This window comes from Oryctolagus cuniculus, chromosome 3 (assembly GCF_051225735.1).
Source record: "Oryctolagus cuniculus isolate XC-2025 breed Fujian yellow rabbit chromosome 3, ASM5122573v1, whole genome shotgun sequence".
NCBI lineage: Eukaryota > Metazoa > Chordata > Mammalia > Lagomorpha > Leporidae > Oryctolagus > Oryctolagus cuniculus.
In genome coordinates this window covers 182970113-182990059 of record NC_142869.1, presented here as the reverse complement: position 1 = coordinate 182990059, position 19947 = coordinate 182970113, and the positions used below count along the sequence as shown (strand labels likewise).

The 19947-nt window shown below is 58.5% G+C and overlaps 1 protein-coding gene and 1 long non-coding RNA gene across 6 annotated transcripts in view; one reads left to right on the top strand and one right to left on the bottom strand.

Moving 5' to 3' along the window:
- The window catches only part of DENND2A (DENN domain containing 2A), a 111061-nt gene that overhangs the window by 86107 nt on the left and 5007 nt on the right, over positions 1-19947 (bottom strand). The window lies entirely within an intron of this gene.
- LOC103345724 (uncharacterized) lies at positions 5966-9424 on the top strand. 2 transcript variants are annotated; one of them, XR_016231835.1, is made up of 5 exons: positions 5966-6838; positions 7005-7158; positions 7269-7402; positions 7523-8669; positions 8782-9424. It is a non-coding gene; the product is annotated as an uncharacterized LOC103345724 (long non-coding RNA). The 2 variants fall into 2 exon arrangements; XR_016231834.1 differs by having other exon boundaries at positions 5966-7158.

Genomic DNA, 19947 nt, shown 5'->3' with positions numbered 1-19947 from the left:
GGGCGGGGGAGGGGGTGTCGGGACTGAGCATGTCGGACTTTTCTGAACAACGCAGTCAGACTTCTGCTCACACAGCCTTTACGTTGCGTTGGGGATTCGGAGCCAGCCAGAGCAGGACATGCGCGAGTCACAGGGTAACACCGCACTGTTTATTTATTTATTTATTTATTTAAGGTGTATTTGCTTTATTTAAAAGGCAGAGTTACAGAGAGGCTGAGGCAGAAAGAGACAGACAGACAGCAAGATAGACAGAACACAGCACATGCAATCCTGCATGAAAACACGGCACACACAATCCTGCACGAGAACACGGCACACACAGCCTGCACTAGAACACAGCACACACAGCCTGCACTAGAACACAGCACACACAGCCTGCATGAGAACACGGCACATGCAATCCTGCACGAGAACACAGCACACACAGCCTGCACTAGAACACAGCACACACAGCCTGCACTAGAACACAGCACACACAGCCTGCACTAGAACACGGCACACACAGCCTGCACGAGAACACGGCACACACAGCCTGCACGAGAACACGGCACATGCAATCCTGCATGAGAACACGGCACACACAGCCTGCACGAGAACACGGCACACACAGCCTGCACGAGAATACGGCACACGCAATCCTGCACGAGAACACGGCACACACAGCCTGCACGAGAACACGGCACACACAATCCTGCACGAGAACACGGCACACACAGCCTGCACGAGAACACGGCACACACAGCCAACACGAGAACACGGCACACACAATCCTGCACGAGAACACGGCACACGCAATCCTGCACGAGAACATGGCACACACAGCTGCACGAGAACACGGCACACACAATCCTGCACGAGAACACGGCACACGCAATCCTGCACGAGAACATGGCACACACAGCCTGCACGAGAACACGGAACACGCAATCCTGCACGAGAACACGGCACACACAGCCTGCACAAGAACACGGCACACACAGCCTGCACGAGAACACGGCACACACAGCCTGCACGAGAACACGGCACACGCAATCCTGCACGGGAACATGGCACACGCAATCCTGCACGAGAACACGGCACACGCAATCCTGCACGAGAACACGGCACACACAATCCTGCACAAGAACGCGGCACACACAGCCTGCACGAGAACACGGCATACGCAATCCTGCACGAGAACACAGCACACGCAATCCTGCACGGGAACACGGCACACACAGCCTGCACGAGAACACGGCACACGCAATCCTGCACGAGAACACGGCACACGCAATCCTGCACGAGAACACGGCACACACAGCTGCATGAGAACACGGCACACACAATCCTGCACGAGAACACGGCACACGCAATCCTGCACGAGAACACGGCACACACAGCCTGCACGAGAACACGGCACACGCAATCCTGCACGAGAACACGGCACACACAGCCTGCACGAGAACACGGCACACACAGCCTGCACGAGAACACGGCACACGCAATCCTGCACGAGAACACGGCACACACAATCCTGCACGAGAACACGGCACACACAGCCTGCACGAGAACATGGCACACGCAATCCTGCATGAGAACACGGCACACGCAATCCTGCACGAGAACACGGCACACACAATCCTGCACGAGAACGCGGCACACACAGCCTGCACGAGAACACGGCATACGCAATCCTGCACGAGAACACGGCACACGCAATCCTGCACGGGAACACGGCACACGCAATCCTGCACGGGAACACGGCACACACAGCCTGCACGAGAACACGGCACACGCAATCCTGCACGAGAACACGGCACACACAATCCTGCACGAGAACACGGCACACACAGCCTGCACGAGAACACGGCACACGCAATCCTGCACGAGAACATGGCACACACAGCCTGCACGAGAACACGGCACACACAGCCTGCACGGGAACACGGCACACACAGCCTGCACGAGAACATGGCACACACAGCCTGCACGGGGACACGGCACACACAGCCTGCACGAGAACACAGCACACGCAATCCTGCACGAGAACATGGCACACACAATCCTGCACAAGAACGCGGCACACACAGCCTGCACGAGAACACGGCACACGCAATCCTGCACGGGAACACGACACACACAGCCTGCACGAGAACACGGCACACGCAATCCTGCACGGGAACACGACACATGCATCCTGCACGGGTACACGGCACACACAGCCTGCACTAGAACACGGCACACGCATCCTGCACGAGAACACGGCACACACAATCCTGCACGAGAACACGGCACACGCAATCCTGCACGAGAACACGGCACACACAGCCTGCACGAGAACATGGCACACGCAATCCTGCATGAGAACATGGCACACACAGCCTGTACGAGAACACGGCACACACAGCCTACACGAGAACACGGCACATGCAATCCTGCACGAGAACATGGCACACACAGCCTGCACGAGAACACGGCACACACAGCCTGCACGAGAACACGGCACACGCAATCCTGCACGAGAACACGGCACACACAATCCTGCACGAGAACACGGCACACACAGCCTGCACGAGAACACGGCACACGCAATCCTGCACGAGAACACGGCACACACAGCCTGCACGAGAACACGGCACACACAGCCTGCACGGGAACACGGCACACACAGCCTGCACGAGAACACGGCACACACAGCCTGCACGGGAACACGGCACACACAGCCTGCACGGGAACACGGCACACGCAATCCTGCACGAGAACATGGCACACACAATCCTGCACAAGAACGCGGCACACACAGCCTGCACGAGAACACGGCACACGCAATCCTGCACGGGAACACGACACATGCATCCTGCACGGGTACACGGCACACACAGCCTGCACTAGAACACGGCACACGCATCCTGCACGAGAACACGGCACACACAATCCTGCACGAGAACACGGCACACGCAATCCTGCACGAGAACACGGCACACACAGCCTGCACGAGAACATGGCACACACAATCCTGCATGAGAACATGGCACACACAGCCTGTACGAGAACACGGCACACACAGCCTACACGAGAACGCGGCACATGCAATCCTGCACGAGAACATGGCACACACAGCCTGCACAAGAACACGGCACACACAGCCTGCACGAGAACACGGCACACGCAATCCTGCACGAGAACACGGCACACACAGCCTGCACGAGAACACGGCACACGCAATCCTGCACGAGAACACGGCACACACAATCCTGCACGGGAACATGGCACACACAGCCTGCACTAGAACACGGCACACACAGCCTGCACGAGAACACGGCACACACAGCCTACACGAGAACGCGGCACATGCAATCCTGCACGAGAACATGGCACACACAGCCTGCACAAGAACACGGCACACACAGCCTGCACGAGAACACGGCACACGCAATCCTGCACGAGAACACGGCACACACAGCCTGCACGAGAACACGGCACACGCAATCCTGCACGAGAACACGGCACACACAATCCTGCACGGGAACATGGCACACACAGCCTGCACTAGAACACGGCACACACAGCCTGCACGAGAACACGGCACACACAGCCTGCACGAGAACACGGCACACGCAATCCTGCACGAGAACATGGCACACACAGCCTGCACGAGAACACGGCACACGCAATCCTGCATGAGAACACGGCACACACAGCCTGCACGAGAACACGGCACACGCAATCCTGCACGAGAACACGGCACACACAGACTGCACAAGAACACGACACACGCAATCCTGCACGAGAACACGGCACACACAATCCTGCACGAGAACGCGGCACACACAGCCTGCACGAGAACACGGCACACGCAATCCTGCACGGGAACACGGCACACACAGCCTGCACGAGAACACGGCACACACAGCCTGCACGAGAACACGGCACACGCAATCCTGCACGAGAACATGGCACACACAGCCTGTACAAGAACACGGCACACACAGCCTGCACGAGAACACGGCACACACAATCCTGCACGAGAACATGGCACACGCAATCCTGCACGAAACACGGCACACGCAATTCTGCACGAGAACACGGCACGCGCAATCCTGCACGAGAACACGGCACACACAGCCTGCACGAGAACACGGCACACGCAATCCTGCACGAGGACACGGCACACACAAGCCACCAGCAGCATCAAGTCCGCAGGGCCGCATGCCGGCAAAGATGGGGGCAGTGCCAAGGGCATGGCTCCTCTACTAAGGACCAATCACTTCCTGTTTCTAGAAGTTTCGCTGCTGAGCCCAGGGGACTCCCCCATCACATACGACTGTTGAAGTACCGTGTGTGGGACGAACACACACAGGCCACTTTGCTGACACTTCACGTGTTAGATGACCGGATAACCAAGTACAGCCACTCAGTCCCCAGCAGGAATGAAGTCCAGACACACTGCCACATCCTGCTAACCGAAGACGCCAGTGGCAACAGAACCATTCACATGAGACGTCCGACAGAGGCCCAGCCAGAGACAAGGTCGCGGCCGCAAGGGCCCGGTGCAGGGGCCTGGGGGAGGGGGCGATGAAAGTGTTCCGGGGTTGCACCAGGAGGGAATACACTGAAAACCACTGAACCGGCCTGAACCAGTCTTGGGCCAGTGCTGCAGCACAGTGGGCTAGGCCGCTGCTTGCAACGCAGTCTCACACAGCGTGACGGACGTAGCTGTCCCTGCACTGGGACAGAAACCCGTCTTTCGCTTTGTGACATCTGCAAATCATGTTTTCCCCTCGCTTGCTGGTGGCGTGGAAATCCTCTCACAGGCGCCCTTCGGGTTCAGCATTCTGTGCAGGATGAAGCAGGGACAGAGCAGCTCGGGGGCCGCCCTGGACAGCACACGGGGCTGCATGTGCAGGGCCAGGGCTCCGTCAGGTTCACCTCTGTGACAGGCGGAGCTGCGAAAGTCACGCGGTATGCTGGCAGTGGCAGGCTGGATTCGGATAAACATGCTTTTAAAAATAAAGAGACTCACTTCCTGTGTGTGTGTGTGTGTGTGTGCCACAGGTCACTGAACTGGGAGGAGTCGGGGCCACATGTGCTCAGCTCCCTAATGCGTAGCCTGCTCTTCCAGGGCAAGCGTTTGACTCTGCAGCGGAGACACCTGCGTCCCACATCAGAGTGCAAAGCACGGGTTCAGTTCCCAGCTCCGGCTCCCGACTCCAGCTTCCTGCTGTTCAAACCCCAGAGGGAACGAAGATGGCTCAAGTAACGGAGTAGGAGACCGGGACCGAAATGAAAACCAACTCAAACGTGGGGACGGGGCTGGCGCAGCGGCGCGGTGGGCGGAGCCTCCACCTGCAGCACCAGCAGCCCGTACGTATGGGCACCAGTTCAAGTCCCAGCTGCTTCTCTTCTGATCCAGCTCTCTGCTACAACCTAGGAAAGCAGAAGACGGCCCAAGCGCTTGGGCCTCTGCACCCATGTGGGAGACCCAGAAGAAGCTCCTGGCTCTGGCCGTTGCAGCCATTTGGCGAATGAACCAGAGAGGAAGACCTCTCTCTCTGTCTCTCCCTCTGCCTATAACTCAACCTCTCAAATAAATGAATAAACAAAGGTGGGGACAGCACTGTGACATGGCAGAGGAAGCCACCATCCGGAACACCGTCATCAGAGCACCGGTTCGAGTCCCGGCTGCTCTGCTTCTGATCCAACTCCCTGCTAATGTGCCTGAGAAGACAGTGAGAGACGCCCCAAGCTCCTGGGACCCTGCCACCCACGTGGGGGGCCCGAATGTACTTCCAGGCTCCTGGTTTCAGCTTGGCCCAGCCATCTGGGGAGTGAACCAGAGGATGGAAGATCTCTCTCTCACTCTCTCTGTCACTCTGCCTTTCAAATAAATTTATATTTGATTTATTTTTTATTTACCTGAAAGGCAGAGTGACAGAGAGAGGAGGATGAGGAAGAGGAAGGGAAAGAGAGAGAGAGAGAGAGAGAGAGATCTTCCATCCTCTGGTTCATTCCCCAAATGGTTGCCACGGCTGGGACTGCAGCAGGCTGAAGCCAGGAGCCTGGAGCTTCTTCCAGGTCTCCCACGCGGGTGCAGGGCCCAGGACTCGGGCATCCTCCACTGCTTTCCCAGGCACATCTGCAGGGAGCTGGATGGGAAGCGGAGCAGACAAGTTTCAAACTGGCGTCCACAGATGATGCCGACATTGCTGATGGAGGCTCTACCTGCTACACTACAATGCTGGCCCCAATAAATAAGTATCTTTTAGAGGCAGATTAGTGTTTCATGGATGAGGAGTGGGTGGGTGGGAGGAATGGGGAGTAACAGTAGTGCTTGGGGCTGGCACCGCGGTGCAGCGGGCTAAGCTGCCGTCCGCAGTGCCAGCTTTCCCGTGAGCACCTGCTCATGTCTGTGAGTACCTGGTCTGCCCCTGCCGTCCCAGTAAGCCCCGGAGTTCTCCAGCTGCAGGGCACCTGGCGCCCAGAGCCCATGAGGCCATGCTTGCCGGGCCACAGTGCCTGCTGAACGGCAGGGAGCTGCGACCTCAACGTCTCCTCCGAAACTCGGCTTGAAACCGCAGTGTCACTGTGTTGACAACTGTGGATGGGCCAGGCCACGAGGGCTCCGCCCTCAGGATGGGTTCATTTTCCTGTGGGAGTGGCTCCACGACCACGGGGCGGGCAGTGAGAAGAGCCCTCCCTTGCCTTCCGGCTCCTGCCGCGGACGACGCGGCGTCGGGGCCCTGCCAGAGCCAGCACTGTGGACTCTCAGCCTCCAGAGCTCTGCGGCCAATCAACTTCCAGCTACAGATACGCCAGCCTCCCAGGGCTGTCCCAGCAGCCCGGACGGCCGAGACCAAGGGTGCGCGCTCTGTTCTCAGCACGTCGTCTCCCTCGGGGCTACCAAGACTCAGGCCCAGGGCACAGTCACTTCCTCCCAGACGTCTCAGTGGGTCAGACCAGCGGCTGACGGGAAGTGGTCATGTGACTCAGTCTTCCGACCCACAGCTGTGTCTGACTTCCCACAGGGAACTGAGGGGAGCCTGGGAGAAAGGCACCAGAGATTCGCCTGACCCTGAGCTTCCATTCTGGCACAGGCAGCAGGTGCAGGTGTGCTGCCGTGTGGAAGAGCAGCCCGGGAGCGGGGCTCGGGACGGCACCCACTGCCCTTGGGGTGTGCAGGTGAGAGCCACAGATGTGCGCACGGCCCCAGGACGCACAAACCGTGACAGAGAGGCCACGGCGGCCCTGAGGGGACGCCACGCCTGACCGTCTGCCGCCCTTCTCTGCAGAGCTCAGTGTGTGAATGGGACTGGTCACGGTCAGAATTGTGACACAGGCAGAAGCTGTGAACGGGACTGGTGGAGACCACGGACGCCCTCGCCAAGGTGCCATCGGGAGCATCACGACCGGAACACGGTTTACGGTGAAGCAATTTCAGGCTTACAGAGCAGCTGTGAGAGCAGTACAGAAAACCTTTTCCAAATTCACCTCGTTTTAACTTTCTCTCTCTCTCTCTCTCTCCCCCTCCCACCCCCCGTTGAAGGCTGCTGTAGAATCCTCTTTTGCAGGTTTCCGGAAGGCGAGAGCAATGCAGCCACTAGAAGCCCTCAGTGCTCACGGACACAGAAGGAACCAGAATCTCACAAAGCCGGACTACTGAGGTCAGCACGCCCAGCCGGGTCCCAGAGGCAACGCCATCCCTGTCGCTCCCCCTCTTCATGGAGGAACGACACTAGACCCTGCCTAGGCTTCCTAACCGAGTCACGGCACCATTATGTCGCTCCCCCTCTTCGCGGAGGAACGACACAGGACCCTGCGCTGTTCTTTTGTCTGCTCGGCCCTCCCCGGGTTTGCTGCTGGTTCTTCCCGGGTTGGCTACCGTCCCTTCCACCTCCGTGGAAGGGCGGTTCCCCCTGCCACTTTCCCCACTTCTGCGGGGGAGCGGCACACCGCCGGCCGGCTCTCTGGGGGGCTGTTCAGGTGTTCCTTCAGATAGATGTTCCTGGTGCATGTTGTCTCTCTCCTCCTTTATAGTCCTCTTCCACCAATCCCAACTCTGCTACCCACACGCCGAGTACGCTGCTCTCCTCCAATCAGGAGCAGGTCCTGCTGTTTATTGGTTGAACTGGAGGCAGCTGTGTAGAAGCTGTTTCCTCCTCTCCCAGCGCCATATTGTGGGAGAGCAGATGCATAGAATAAGTCTTAATTCGAGTAACTTAGTCTAGTCCGAGTTGCTCCCCACACATCCCCACGCCACACCAGCCTCTGCTGGGATCTTCCAAGAGGACACTGCCAGCATACACTAAGAGCTAGGGAAACACAGAAATAAAAAACACGTGGTGCACAGGCGCCCGTGAGGGGAGCAGAGCCACCAGACAGCCTCCATAACTAAGAGAGTGACGCTGCTGCAGAAAAACAGGCAAGCGCAGCAGAGCCAGAAGCTGAGACGCACTGCCCAGGCCAGAGCGCGTCTGAACTCTCTGAGGCAGGCAGACTGACAGTGCTGCAGGACGCAGAGCCGTCGAGCAGCATCAAGGGAGAACACCCTGCACCCCTCGCAGCCTCCGAGCGAGACTGGGAACCTCAGAGCCAGAACGCGTGCAGCTGCCGGCAGGAACTCCAGCCTCCCCAAGGCTGCAGCCCCGCGGCGGTGCCAGCAGTGGACACCCGGATTCTGCCGTCTTCCGGAGGTAAGGATCGTCATCCCCACTTTGAAGGTGGGAAGAGCACGGCGCGGGGACCAGCCAGCGTCACAGTGCTTAAGTAACAGAACTGGGACGCCACGTGGTCTCTCTGCTGCAGCTGTCTGTGTCGCCACCCACTCCTTGCTGTCTCCTCTCTCGGCACCAGAGTGTGCCCCCCCCAGTCTGACGCGAGATGGCTTCTCCGTGACGCCAGGGGACACCGACCTCAGATTCTGACACCGAGGGGCCGGGCTCGCTGGGGGAGCCTGACTCTGCTAAGGGGACACAGCGCCACGGCCACCAGACGCGAGTGGAGGAGCACGGCGTGGGCCACCTGCACAGAGTGCCCGCGGCGACGGGGATGCACCTCCAGAACGCGGTGCCGCGCGAATGGGAGCCACACCCAAGTCCACCTGCTGTGCACCAGCAGCCAGGGCTGGTCTTGCGGTCAGCGGGTTAAGCTGCTGCCTGCGAGGCCGGTGTCCCATACAGCCACCACGTGAGTCCTGGCTGACCCACTTCAGATCCAGCTCCCCAGAAACGCGCCTGGGAAAGCAGCAGCAGGTGGCCCACGTATCTTGGGTCCTGCTACCCATGTGGGAGACCTGCTCAGAGTTCCAGACTCCCGGCTCCAGCCTGGCCCGTCCCCGGCCTCTGCAGACATTTGGGGAGTGAACCAGAGGAGGGAAGCTCGCTCTCTCTCTCTCTCTGTAACTCTACCTTTCAAATAAATAAAGTCTTTTAAAAATGGAAACAAGTCAGTCCACAGACAGAACGTAGCTGCGTGGTTGTGAGGGGCTGAGGGGGCGGGCAGAGGCACTAGCTAAGGGGTCTGGGTCTCTTTTTGAGGGTGAGAAAAATATTCTAAAATTGTCGTGAAGGCCGGCGCCGTGGCTCACTAGGCTAATCCTCCGCCTAGCGGCGCCGGCACACCGGGTTCTAGTCCCGGTCGGGGCACCGGATTCTGTCCCGGTTGCCCCTCTTCCAGGCCAGCTCTCTGCTGTGGTTAGGGAGTGCAGTGGAGGATGGCCCAAGTGCTTGGGCCCTGCACCCCATGGGAGACCAGGAGAAGCACCTGGCTCCTGGCTCCTGCCATCGGATCAGCGTGGTGCGCCGGCCGCGGCGGCCATTGGAGGGTGAACCAACGGCAAAGGAAGACCTTTCTCTCTGTCTCTCTCTCTCTCACTGTCCACTCTGCCTGTCAAAAAAAAAAAAATTGTCGTGAAGGGTGCACAACTCCAAGAATATACCCCAAACCTATTACATCATACGGTCTGAATGGATGAATTCTTAATGGTATGTTGATTATATCTCAATACAGCTGGGAAAAAAGGAAGGAGAAAAGGTGGAAGGAGACAGAAGAGGAGGAGGAGTGTAAAAATCCACCCAGCAGTATACTGTGCATGTATCAATTTCCTCTTACAGGTAAGGAAACCAAGGCACGGAGCTGATACACAGTATCGCAGATGTTCAGAGAGATATGTCTACTCCCAAGGACCTTGCTGTACTGTACCATTATTATACATTACCTCCTTCACAAGCAATTTTTTAAAAGATTATTTATTGGCCGGCGCCGCGGCTCACTAGGCTAATCCTCTGCCTAGCGGCGCCGGCACACCGGGTTCTAGTCCCGGTCGGGGCGCCGGATTCTGTCCCGGTTGCCCCTCTTCCAGGCCAGCCCTCTGCTGTGGCCAGGGAGTGCAGTGGAGGATGGCCCAGGTGCTTGGGCCCTGCACCCCATGGGAGACCAGGAGAAGCACCTGGCTCCTGGCTCCTGGCTCCTGCCATCGGATCAGCGCGGTGCGCCCGGCCGCAGCGCGCTGGCCGCGGCGGCCATTGGAGGGTGAACCAACGGCAAAAGGAAGACCTTTCTCTCTGTCTCTCTCTCTCACTGTCCACTCTGCCTGTCAAAAAAAAAAAAAAAGATTATTTATTTATTTATTTATTTGGAAGGCAGAGCAAAGGGGGGGGGGAGTGACACAGAGAGATCGTTCATCCATTGGTTCATTCCCCAAAATGGGCACAACAGCCAAAGACGGGCTGGACCGAAGCCAGGAAGCAGGCACTCCACCTGGATCTCCCCCGGGCGGCTGGGGCCCAAGCACTTGGATCATCACCTGCTGCTTTCCCAGGGAGCACAGCAGCTGGAACGCGAACCCAACCCGTGCCACAGCGTCTGGATTCCTGGGCGTACAGCTGGTTAGGGCAGGTGCCTGCAGAACCGAGAACCAGACACGGGTGGCAGATACAGCAGGGAAGACTCCCAGCCTGCCGACGCCATGAGCAGTCCCACCTTCTGCAGGAGGCCCCTTGCTGCACCTGCAGGTCACGAGGATGCCGGGAGCCGCACATGGACTATGGACCCACGCCCCAGTGGCAGCTGATGGACTCCCAGGGAGGCTGCGTTGACCTCCCTTGAACACAACCCCCAGCTGGGAGGCAGCCACATGCAGAACCACGCCAACAGGGTGACGGCTGGCGCCGGCTGGCTCCCTGGTTCAGTCCACTCAGGCCAGGCTGCCCTCCTGCCCACAGGCTCCACAGGACACCTTCCCACCTCTGCTTGCTGCAGAGAATCCCTGGTGAGACCTTGTTCCCCCGTGGTCTACGCCTTCACCAAAGGGAGAGAGGAGGACCACGTGTGTCTCTGTGTGCGCACGCGCATGTGTGTCCCCGTGTCAGAGAATCCCTGGTGAGACCTTGTTCCACCCGTGGTCTACGCCTTCACCAAAGGGAGAGAGGAGTACTGCTCACCTAAGGGAGAGAGGAGTACTGCGTGTGTCTCTGTGTGTGCACGCACATGTGTGTCCCCGTGTGCGTGTATGTGCATGTGTGCTTCCCCATGTGTATGTGCACGTGTGTGTGCATGTGTGTGCATGTGCAGTCTGTGTGCTGCATACGTGTGTGCGTGTGTGCTTCCCCGTGTGTATGTGCATGACTGTGTGCATGCAAGCATGCGTGTGTGCATGCATGTGCGTCCCCATGTGTGTATGTGTGCATGTGTGTGTGCATGTGTGCTTCCCTGTGTGTATATGCATGTGTATGTGCATGTGCACGTCTGTGTGCATGTGCAGTCTCTGTGCGTGTGCACATGTGTGTGTGCACGTGTGTGCACGTGTGCTTCCCCGTGTGTATGTGCATGTCTGTGTACATGCAGGCATGTGTGTGCACGTGTGTGCGTGCATGTGCATCCCCACGTGCATGTGTGTGCGTGTGTATGTGCATGCAGGCATGTGTGTGCATGCATATGTGTCCCCATGTGTGTGTGTGTGCATGTGTGTGCATGTGTGCACGTGCATGTGTGTGCGTCCCCTGCACAGAGGACAGGTCCAGTCACGAATCTGCATCCCTGAGGCTGTGGTCAAGCAAACCCGGGCTCCTGAGGCAGCTGAAAAGTGCCCTGGCTCTGCTCCCAGCCTGCACAGCGGCGGGGTGTGATCTGGTCACTCCCCACACCACCAGGCCACCCAGTCCCTCTCCTGAGGACACTGTTTCTGACACGGAAGTGGCTGGGGACATCTGACGCCCTGAGACCTCACCCCCCGGCAGCTCTGAAGGGCCCTTAGAAACGTCACAACACAAGGATTGGCTGAACCCCTGGAGGAAGTGGAGGCAGCCACGGGATCAGGTGCACAACTCCCTCCTTTCCCTCCCAATAAAACCCACACTGCGAACTCCAGCCTCGCACCGCCCTGAACTGGACTGGTGAGTTACCGTGGGCGGATGAACAAGAGGCACTTGTGGAGGTCCACAACATACGAGGGAGCGAGTGGATCTCATCCCCGCTCCCACCCCCACTGGCAAGGACGCATCTGAAGGAAAAACATTTACAAGGGCCTGCGGCCGGACGCCCAGAGGAAGTGCTGAGTTGACGAGAGGAAAGGGAGACTGAACCCTTTCCCATCCTTGGGTCTATTTATGGGTGCCATCTGGCTCCAGGAAATGCTGAGCCCCTCTCCCAGGACCCTGCTGGGAGCGAGGCCGCACGGCTGACCCGGCCTGCCACAGCAGCGCTCTCCTGGTGACTGAGGGCCCAGCGTGGAACCGAGAGCAAAGGCGAGAAAAGCCCCTGGTGTGGAGGGGCTCCCACAGCCGCAGGCACCAGGCCTGGGGATGACAGCACAGGCGGAGGCGGGCGGAGCCCCCACCACACTCCCTCCCCCACAGGACTCCCATTTCTTTTAAAAGGTGACTTTTAAAAATAGTTTCTTTTCATTTTACTTGAAAGGCAAAGAGACAGAGACATGCAGACAGGTGTGCCAACAGCTGGAGCCGGGCCAGGCAGGAGCCAGGAGCCCAGAACTCAACCCAGGTCTTCCACGTGGGGAGCAAGGGCCCAGCTGTCGGGGCCGTCACCCCCACTTCCCAGGATGCACAGCAGCAGGAAGCTGGCTCAGAAGCAGAGCTGGAGCTGGAGCCCAGAAACTCACAGACGGGAAGCGAGTGTCCAAACAGCACCGTAACCCGGGGCTAAAGGCCCACCCCACTAGCCCACGTTCCTGTGGAGAAGCCGTCTCAGGAGGACAAGGGTCCACCATGACAGGCGCCTGATGAAGGTATTCCTCTTTTCCTTTTTTATTTTTTGTTCACTGAGGAGTCCATCAATTTTTTCTTTAATTAATTTTTTTTGACAGGCAGAGTGGACAGTGAGAGAGAGACAGAGAGAAAGGTCTTCCTTTGCCGTTGGTTCACCCTCCAATGGCCACCGCGGCCAGCGCACTGCGGCCAGCGCACCGCGCTGATCCGATGGCAGGAGCCAGGTGCTTCTCCTGGTCTCCCATGCGGGTGCAGGGCCCAAGCACTTGGGCCATCCTCCACTGCACTCCCGGGCCACAGCAGAGAGCTGGCCTGGAAGAGGGGCAACCGGGACAGAATCCGGCGCCCCGACCGGGACTAGAACCCGGTGTGCCGGCGCCACAGGCAGAGGATTAGCCTAGTGAGCCACAGCGCTGGCCATAGTCTATCAATTTTAAGAGAGTCTTTTTTAATTATTGGCTTGGTTTTGGTTTTTAGAAATTCTTTGTTTTAGAGGCCAGCACTGTGGCACAGCAGGTAAAACTGCCACCTGTAATGCTGGTGTCCCATATGGGATGGCCAGGGCTGGGCCAGGCTGCAGCCAGGAGCCAGGAGCTTCATTCAGGTCTCCCACCTGGGTGCAGGGGCCCAAGCACGTGGGCCATCCTCCTCTGCTTTCCCAGGCACATTAGCAGGAAGCTGGCTCAGAAGTGAAGCAGCTGGGACCCGAATGGGTGCCCATATGGGATGCAGGCGCTGCAGGCGGTGGCTGAGCCCAGTAAACCACAGTGCTGCCCCCGACCTTGTTCTTACTCAGCTGTTATCATACCCTCTTCCTTCTTACATTCCCACTCACCCCCCAAAATCTAGGTTAAATTTCAGCTTCTGCAAAAAATACATCTCGGCCAGCCCAAACTGAAGCTCTTCCCCATTCCGGATCTCTGTGGCAACTTTTACCTAACTGATGCACATCCCTTGTGGTATCTTTTCTACGGCGGCCTTTAAGTGTTACGCATTTTTTAACATTTTTGTTCAGGGTTTCCCATAGCCATGTTCGGGTACCGTGAATTAAACCGCAATAGTGAATGGGCGGCCAACAGTGAGCCCTTCCTGTTCACCGGGCAAGATTCCACACGGGTTGCTTCATTTGCTCTCTACACGAACCCTACCACGCCTCCCCCTTAGAGAGAGGGAACTGCACTACCCGGCGCTGCACGGATGCCGAGTGACTCCAGGCGTCAGGATCCCGCTCCCGATGGCGAACGCACACCCGGGAGCACAGCACAGGCTCCCGCCCCCGGAGCTGGAGCAGGGGTTCAGTGAACCCCGAGAGCTGATTCTAGTCCCAGCTCGCGGCTCTCGGCCCCTTCTCTCCCTCACCGTGCGCGCCCCAGCTCCGAGGCACCGACCAGCGGCCTCCTGCACTTGCACAGGCATCCTTCACACTGCCATGCGTGCCTCCTGACCTCACCAGACGCGATGGGATCGGCCCTGGCCTCTGACCCGCAGCCCCGGGGCCCACTGCTCCCAGGAACCAGCACTACATGGAATGCACCTGAGGGTCACGTTCATTTGCCTCCTGGCACCGCAGCTGCGCGGCCTGCAAAGCCCTCCCGTTCCCACTCCTTGTCCCTCTCGCCTTCCTGTCCTCCTCTCCCTTCCGCTGCCTCGGACTCCTCCCCACCCTCTTTCGCTGGCTTCTGTTCTTTCTTTCCATGAGCAGAGAGTTTCCAGGCCTGGCTCCCGGCCAGCACATTTGGACAAAAGGCTGCAATCTTGGAGGGAGACGTCATCTCCCATCCCCTCGCGCGGGGCCAGCACAGAGAGTGGAGCTGAGGCTGCTCTGTGCTTCTCTAGGTCCTGGGGAAATGGCACGAGAGGTGGTACGGCACAGGGGCTGCAAGCCAAAGGCCTGGAACCAGCAGACCCCAGCTCGAGTTCCAGTGCATCTCGAGACCGCGAGACCTTGGAGAAGTCACTTCTCTCACCTTGGTTCCCTCCGCCGTGAAACAGCGGTACTACCAGCACCTGTTCTGCAAGACGTGAGCTCACACCCGCAAAGCCTTTGGCACGCGGCACGAGCCCTGGAAAGCACTCGGCAAACGCACAAATGCCTTCGGTTGCTATGCAATGAACTCAACCCTGCCAGATGGCACGAGAGATAACTACCCAGGACCTTGTACTAACGACGTGACACCATGTCCCCAACTCTCCGGAAGGCTGCAGCCCAGCCCTCTGCTTGGGCTTGTGTGAAGCCCTAATCCACTCCGCACCTAGGGCTGCGGCTGCGAGCCTCTGCAAGTGAGTTCCGAAATGAGCAGGGGAGCCGAAGGCAGCGCAAGGCCAGCACTCACTGGCTACTCCGCCTGCCAGTCATGGAAGTGGGGCGGCTCTGCTGACCCCCCCACCCCTCACTGGCTACTCCGCCTGCCAGTCATGGAAGTGGGGCGGCCTCTGCTGACTCCCCCCACCCCTCACTGGCTACTCCGCCTGCCAGTCATGGAAGTGGGGCGGCCTCTGCTGAGCCCCCATGCCCCCTCTGTTCTCTAGCTAAGTCTTGACAAGCTGAGGCCCCATTTCTGTTTGTTCACTATCTGTGCCTTGCGCATTGTGCGCAGAAGTTACGCAATGCCTGGAAAAGTGTGTTGAGATATGGGACGTGAGTGTTCGCCTATGATTTCATTTAGCTAATTGGAGCCAGCATCGATGGACTTGAAACTAACCAGCAGGATTCCTCAACAGGCTAGCAGGCAGTCTGTGTGAGGTGCTGGCGACACACAACCACAAGGAAGGATCTCCGTCCTCAGTCTACAGCGAAGACAGATACCCCGCCAACCACACGGCGACGGTGCAAGACAACAACACGGGCTCCACCCAGGGATACCTGGCACACGTGGAGACTGGTTAAGGATTAGACTGAAACTACAGTGGGAAATGTTATGAAAAAAAGATCCACTGGAACAATCCGGAAGAAAGCGAGGGAAGTCAGTGGTCGCAGACGGCTTCCAAGGACAGGTGAAACTCGGTGACTCCGAAGCCTAAGCTGCGTTCCAACAGCTGGGAAGGTGTCCCAAGTGAGGTGAAGTGACCCCTGCCCGGGCGCCCAGGACGAAGACCGACTGGGAGGCCAGGGCACTCGGAGAAACCAAGACCCACCTAGATGGGTGGGTGGCTAGACTTTGAGACATTCCTGGGATAAGAGAGAGCAGGTGAGGTTTGCTGCCCTGGGAGCCAACAGAAGGCAGGCGTCTGCTCGCTGTGGCTCGTGCCAGGGTTGCAGAGGGAACAGGCGGAGCACGCGGTCAGGGCCTGGTGAGCGCAGCCCTGGAGCGGTAGACTAGGATGAGGCGAGGGTGTAGGGTGAACCGTGGGCGCAAGCCAGCGGTGAGAAGCGCCTTGGGCTGCTCCTGCGCTGTCCACGTCACTTAGCTCGACTCAGTTTGTTTTTCTGTTTCTCCATCGGGGCCTTCCAACGGGACAGTGAGATCTGACGGCAGAACACGGGGATCGGGCTTCTGCGTTTCCCTCCGATGTCTATGCGATGTCTCGCCCAGGGCATGGTCTACCATGACTGTCGACTGCCACACAAACAGTAGCCGAAAGAGAACACCTGTTACCAGCTAAATCAGAATGGTGTCTAAGGCAGGGGTGGGCAATGCCCACCTGCGAGGCCATTTCATCTGGCTCACCAAGGCAACGGCGGGCTAATCTTTAGTTAATCATTTCATGTAGCCTGTGAATGTTGTTATTTATCCAAATGGCCCTTACAAAAACAAAACAAAACAAAAAAACTACTTCTGCTCCAAGGTGAAGAGGCAGTATTCCAATCAGGTAGGACAGGTGTGGCATGGGGGCCAAGTGGTCAGATGGCCTTACTGTTTACCCTTAAACGGCTGGATCTTGGGGAGCTCCCTGGAAAGTGGAGAACTCGGGAGGCTTAGAGCACGAAACACTTCAGCAGGCTGACATGTGGCATGGGCGTGTCAGGACATGGGCGTGTCGGGGCATGGGCGTGTCAGAGCATGGCCGTGTGCATGGGCATGTCGTGGCATGGGCGTGTCGGGGCATGGGCGTGTCGGAGCATGGCCGTGTCAGAGCATGGCCGTGTCGGGACATGGGCGTTTCAGAGCATGGCCATGTCGGGGCAGAGCCGCATCGGGGCGTGGCCGTGTCAGAACATGGCCGCGTCGGGGCAGGGCCGTGTTGGGGCATGGCCGTGTGCATGGGCGTGTCGGGGCATGGGCGTGTCAGAGCATGGCCGTGTTGGGGCATGGGCGTGTCAGAGCATGGCCCTGTGCATGGGCGTGTCGGGGCATGGGCGTGTCGGGGCATGGGCGTGTCGGGGCATGGGTGTGTCGGGGCATGGCCGTGTTGGAGCACACCAGTTTCAAATGGACTTCTTCTCAAGGAGGAAGAGGTGTCAAACGCACGAGTAAGATCAGGAGCCGTGAGGACAGCGACTGGCTGCTGCGTGCACCACTAGGACCTGGGACAAGGTTCCAGCAGTGGTCAGGCTGGGAAGCCAGATTTCGGGGTGTGGGGAAGGAACGTGCGGATCTGACTCATGGGAGTCTCCACCTGCCCTCTCTCATCGCCCGGAAGGGCGCGTTCTTTCTCTTTTCCTCCAATCCTCTGGCGGCCCGAGCCCCAGGGCCGCGTGTGCTCAGCAGCAGGAACCCTGGCTGTGTATGTTCACGGGAGGGAGAGGGTCTGGCTAAGGGGCGTCCCTGACTGCCTCTCCTCTGCTGGCATCTGGGTCCGGCTCTCCGAGAGGCAGAAGCAGCTCGCCCCCTCCGAGCTTTCCCACCCCGTCAGCTGCGTCAGTCAGCTGGGGGCGAACAGAGAGCACTGGTGGCCTTTTGATGTCCTGGGAGCCCGAGTGTGTGTGTGTGTGTGTGTGTGTGTGTGGACTGTCGCAAACACGGCTCATGAGCTGGATCAGATGTTAAGCATGACGGCTGCTGCAAGATGCCAGGGAACTGTACTTGTGGTTGGAGAGCCGCATGCCTCATTCAAAAGCTGAACAAATCCCACCTCTTCTCTAAGCCGAGAGCCCTCTGGTCCCCAAGAGTCCTCTGGCAGGACAGCAGGGGGGGTGGGGAAGGCTGTGCAGGGAGCTCCGTCTTCCTGGTCCCACCCTCCCCCCGTCCGGCCCCACCCCGAGCAGACGGGCGCAGGCTCTGGGTCTGAGACTGCCTAGTCGCTCCTGCCCAGTCACCAAACCAGAGCAGGCGGCTTCTCCCCCAGCTACTTCCCCCTGCTCCAGCTTCTCCCCCAGCTACTTCCCCCTGCTCCGGCTTCTCCCCCAGCTACTTCCCCCTGCTCTGAGAGGTCGCTTTTCATTGCGATTGGCGGCGCGATCCCGTACAAGCGAACGCCTGGCCTTGGTCCCGTGGGGAGGCTAAGCCTGTCTCCTGAGTACGCGGAACACACGTGAAGGCACGGGAGAGGGCTGCTCCAGCCTCTCGTGGGAGGGGAACGGCCACCGCTTCTCCGCAGTGAGCTGGGAAGAGAATGCCGCGCCGCGCCCTGCGGCTCCGCGGGTGGAGACAGGTTCACAGGCTACTCACCGGCTGCCCGATCCCCAGACTCAGGCCCCGACTCTACGTGGGCTAAGAAAGGCCACGAGACCGAGGGAGGCTACGGAATCACCCAGGCCTCGGCCAGCAAGGAGGCTGGACGGCCACGGCCAGTTCTCGGCCCCTGCCAGTGTGGACGCGAGCTGGTTTGCAGGGGCAGTCCAGGCCAGGCCTGCCACACCAGGTCATGACATTACTGGCACCGTCTCCCTAGTTCTAAAACTACCCCAGTCTGTCCACCACCCACAGCATACAAAACGCAGGGGCAAGTCAAGTTCCCCTTACTGCTTCTTCAGAGAAGCGGGGAGGCATGCATAGCTTGGGCGGGGGGCACAGCGGGTCACTCCACTGGGGGCTCTATGGGGTCAGCCCCACCCCAGCCCAGCTGGATCTCAGTCTACACAATCAATGAAATTGCGGTTGCGAGTGACCAAGGTCATGGGGCAGAAAACCAACAGCAAGAGACCAAGTGGAGCCTTGCCCGGTGCCAAGCTACAACAGATACTTTAAAAATCTCTCCGAATGCCAACTTCAACATGTGAGCTTTTAAAGTTTACCAAAACTCAAAATAATGAATTGTGGGGCCGGCACCATGGTGCAGTGGGTTAATCCTCCGCCTGTGGTGTCGGCATCCCATATGGGCACCGGTTCTAGTACTGGCTGCTCCTCTTCTGATCCACCTCTCTGGTAAGGCCTGGGAAAGCAGTGGAAGATGGCCATTGTGGCCATTTGGAAAGTGAACCAACACAAGGAAGACCTTTTTCTCTGTCTTTACCTCTCACTGTCTGTAACTCCACCTCTCAATTAAAATAAGAAGAGGTGACAACTTCCTGATCACACGTGCTGGGAGGAAGAGGTGAGGACTTCCTGTTCACACACCCAGGAGGAAGAGGTGAGGACTTCCTGTTCACACCCTGGGAGGACGAGGTGACAACTTCCTGTTCACACTCTGGACAAGGTGACAACTTCCTGTTCACACTCTGGACAAGGTGACAACTTCCTGTTCACACCTGGGAGGAAGAGGTGAGGACTTCCTGTTCACACCCTGGGAGGAAGAGGGGAGGACTTCCTGTTCACACCCTGGAGGAAGAGGGGAGGACTTCCTGTTCACATCCTGGAGGAAGAGGGGAGGACTTCCTGTTCACATCCTGGGAGGAGGAGGGGAGGACCTCCTGTTCACACCCTGGAGG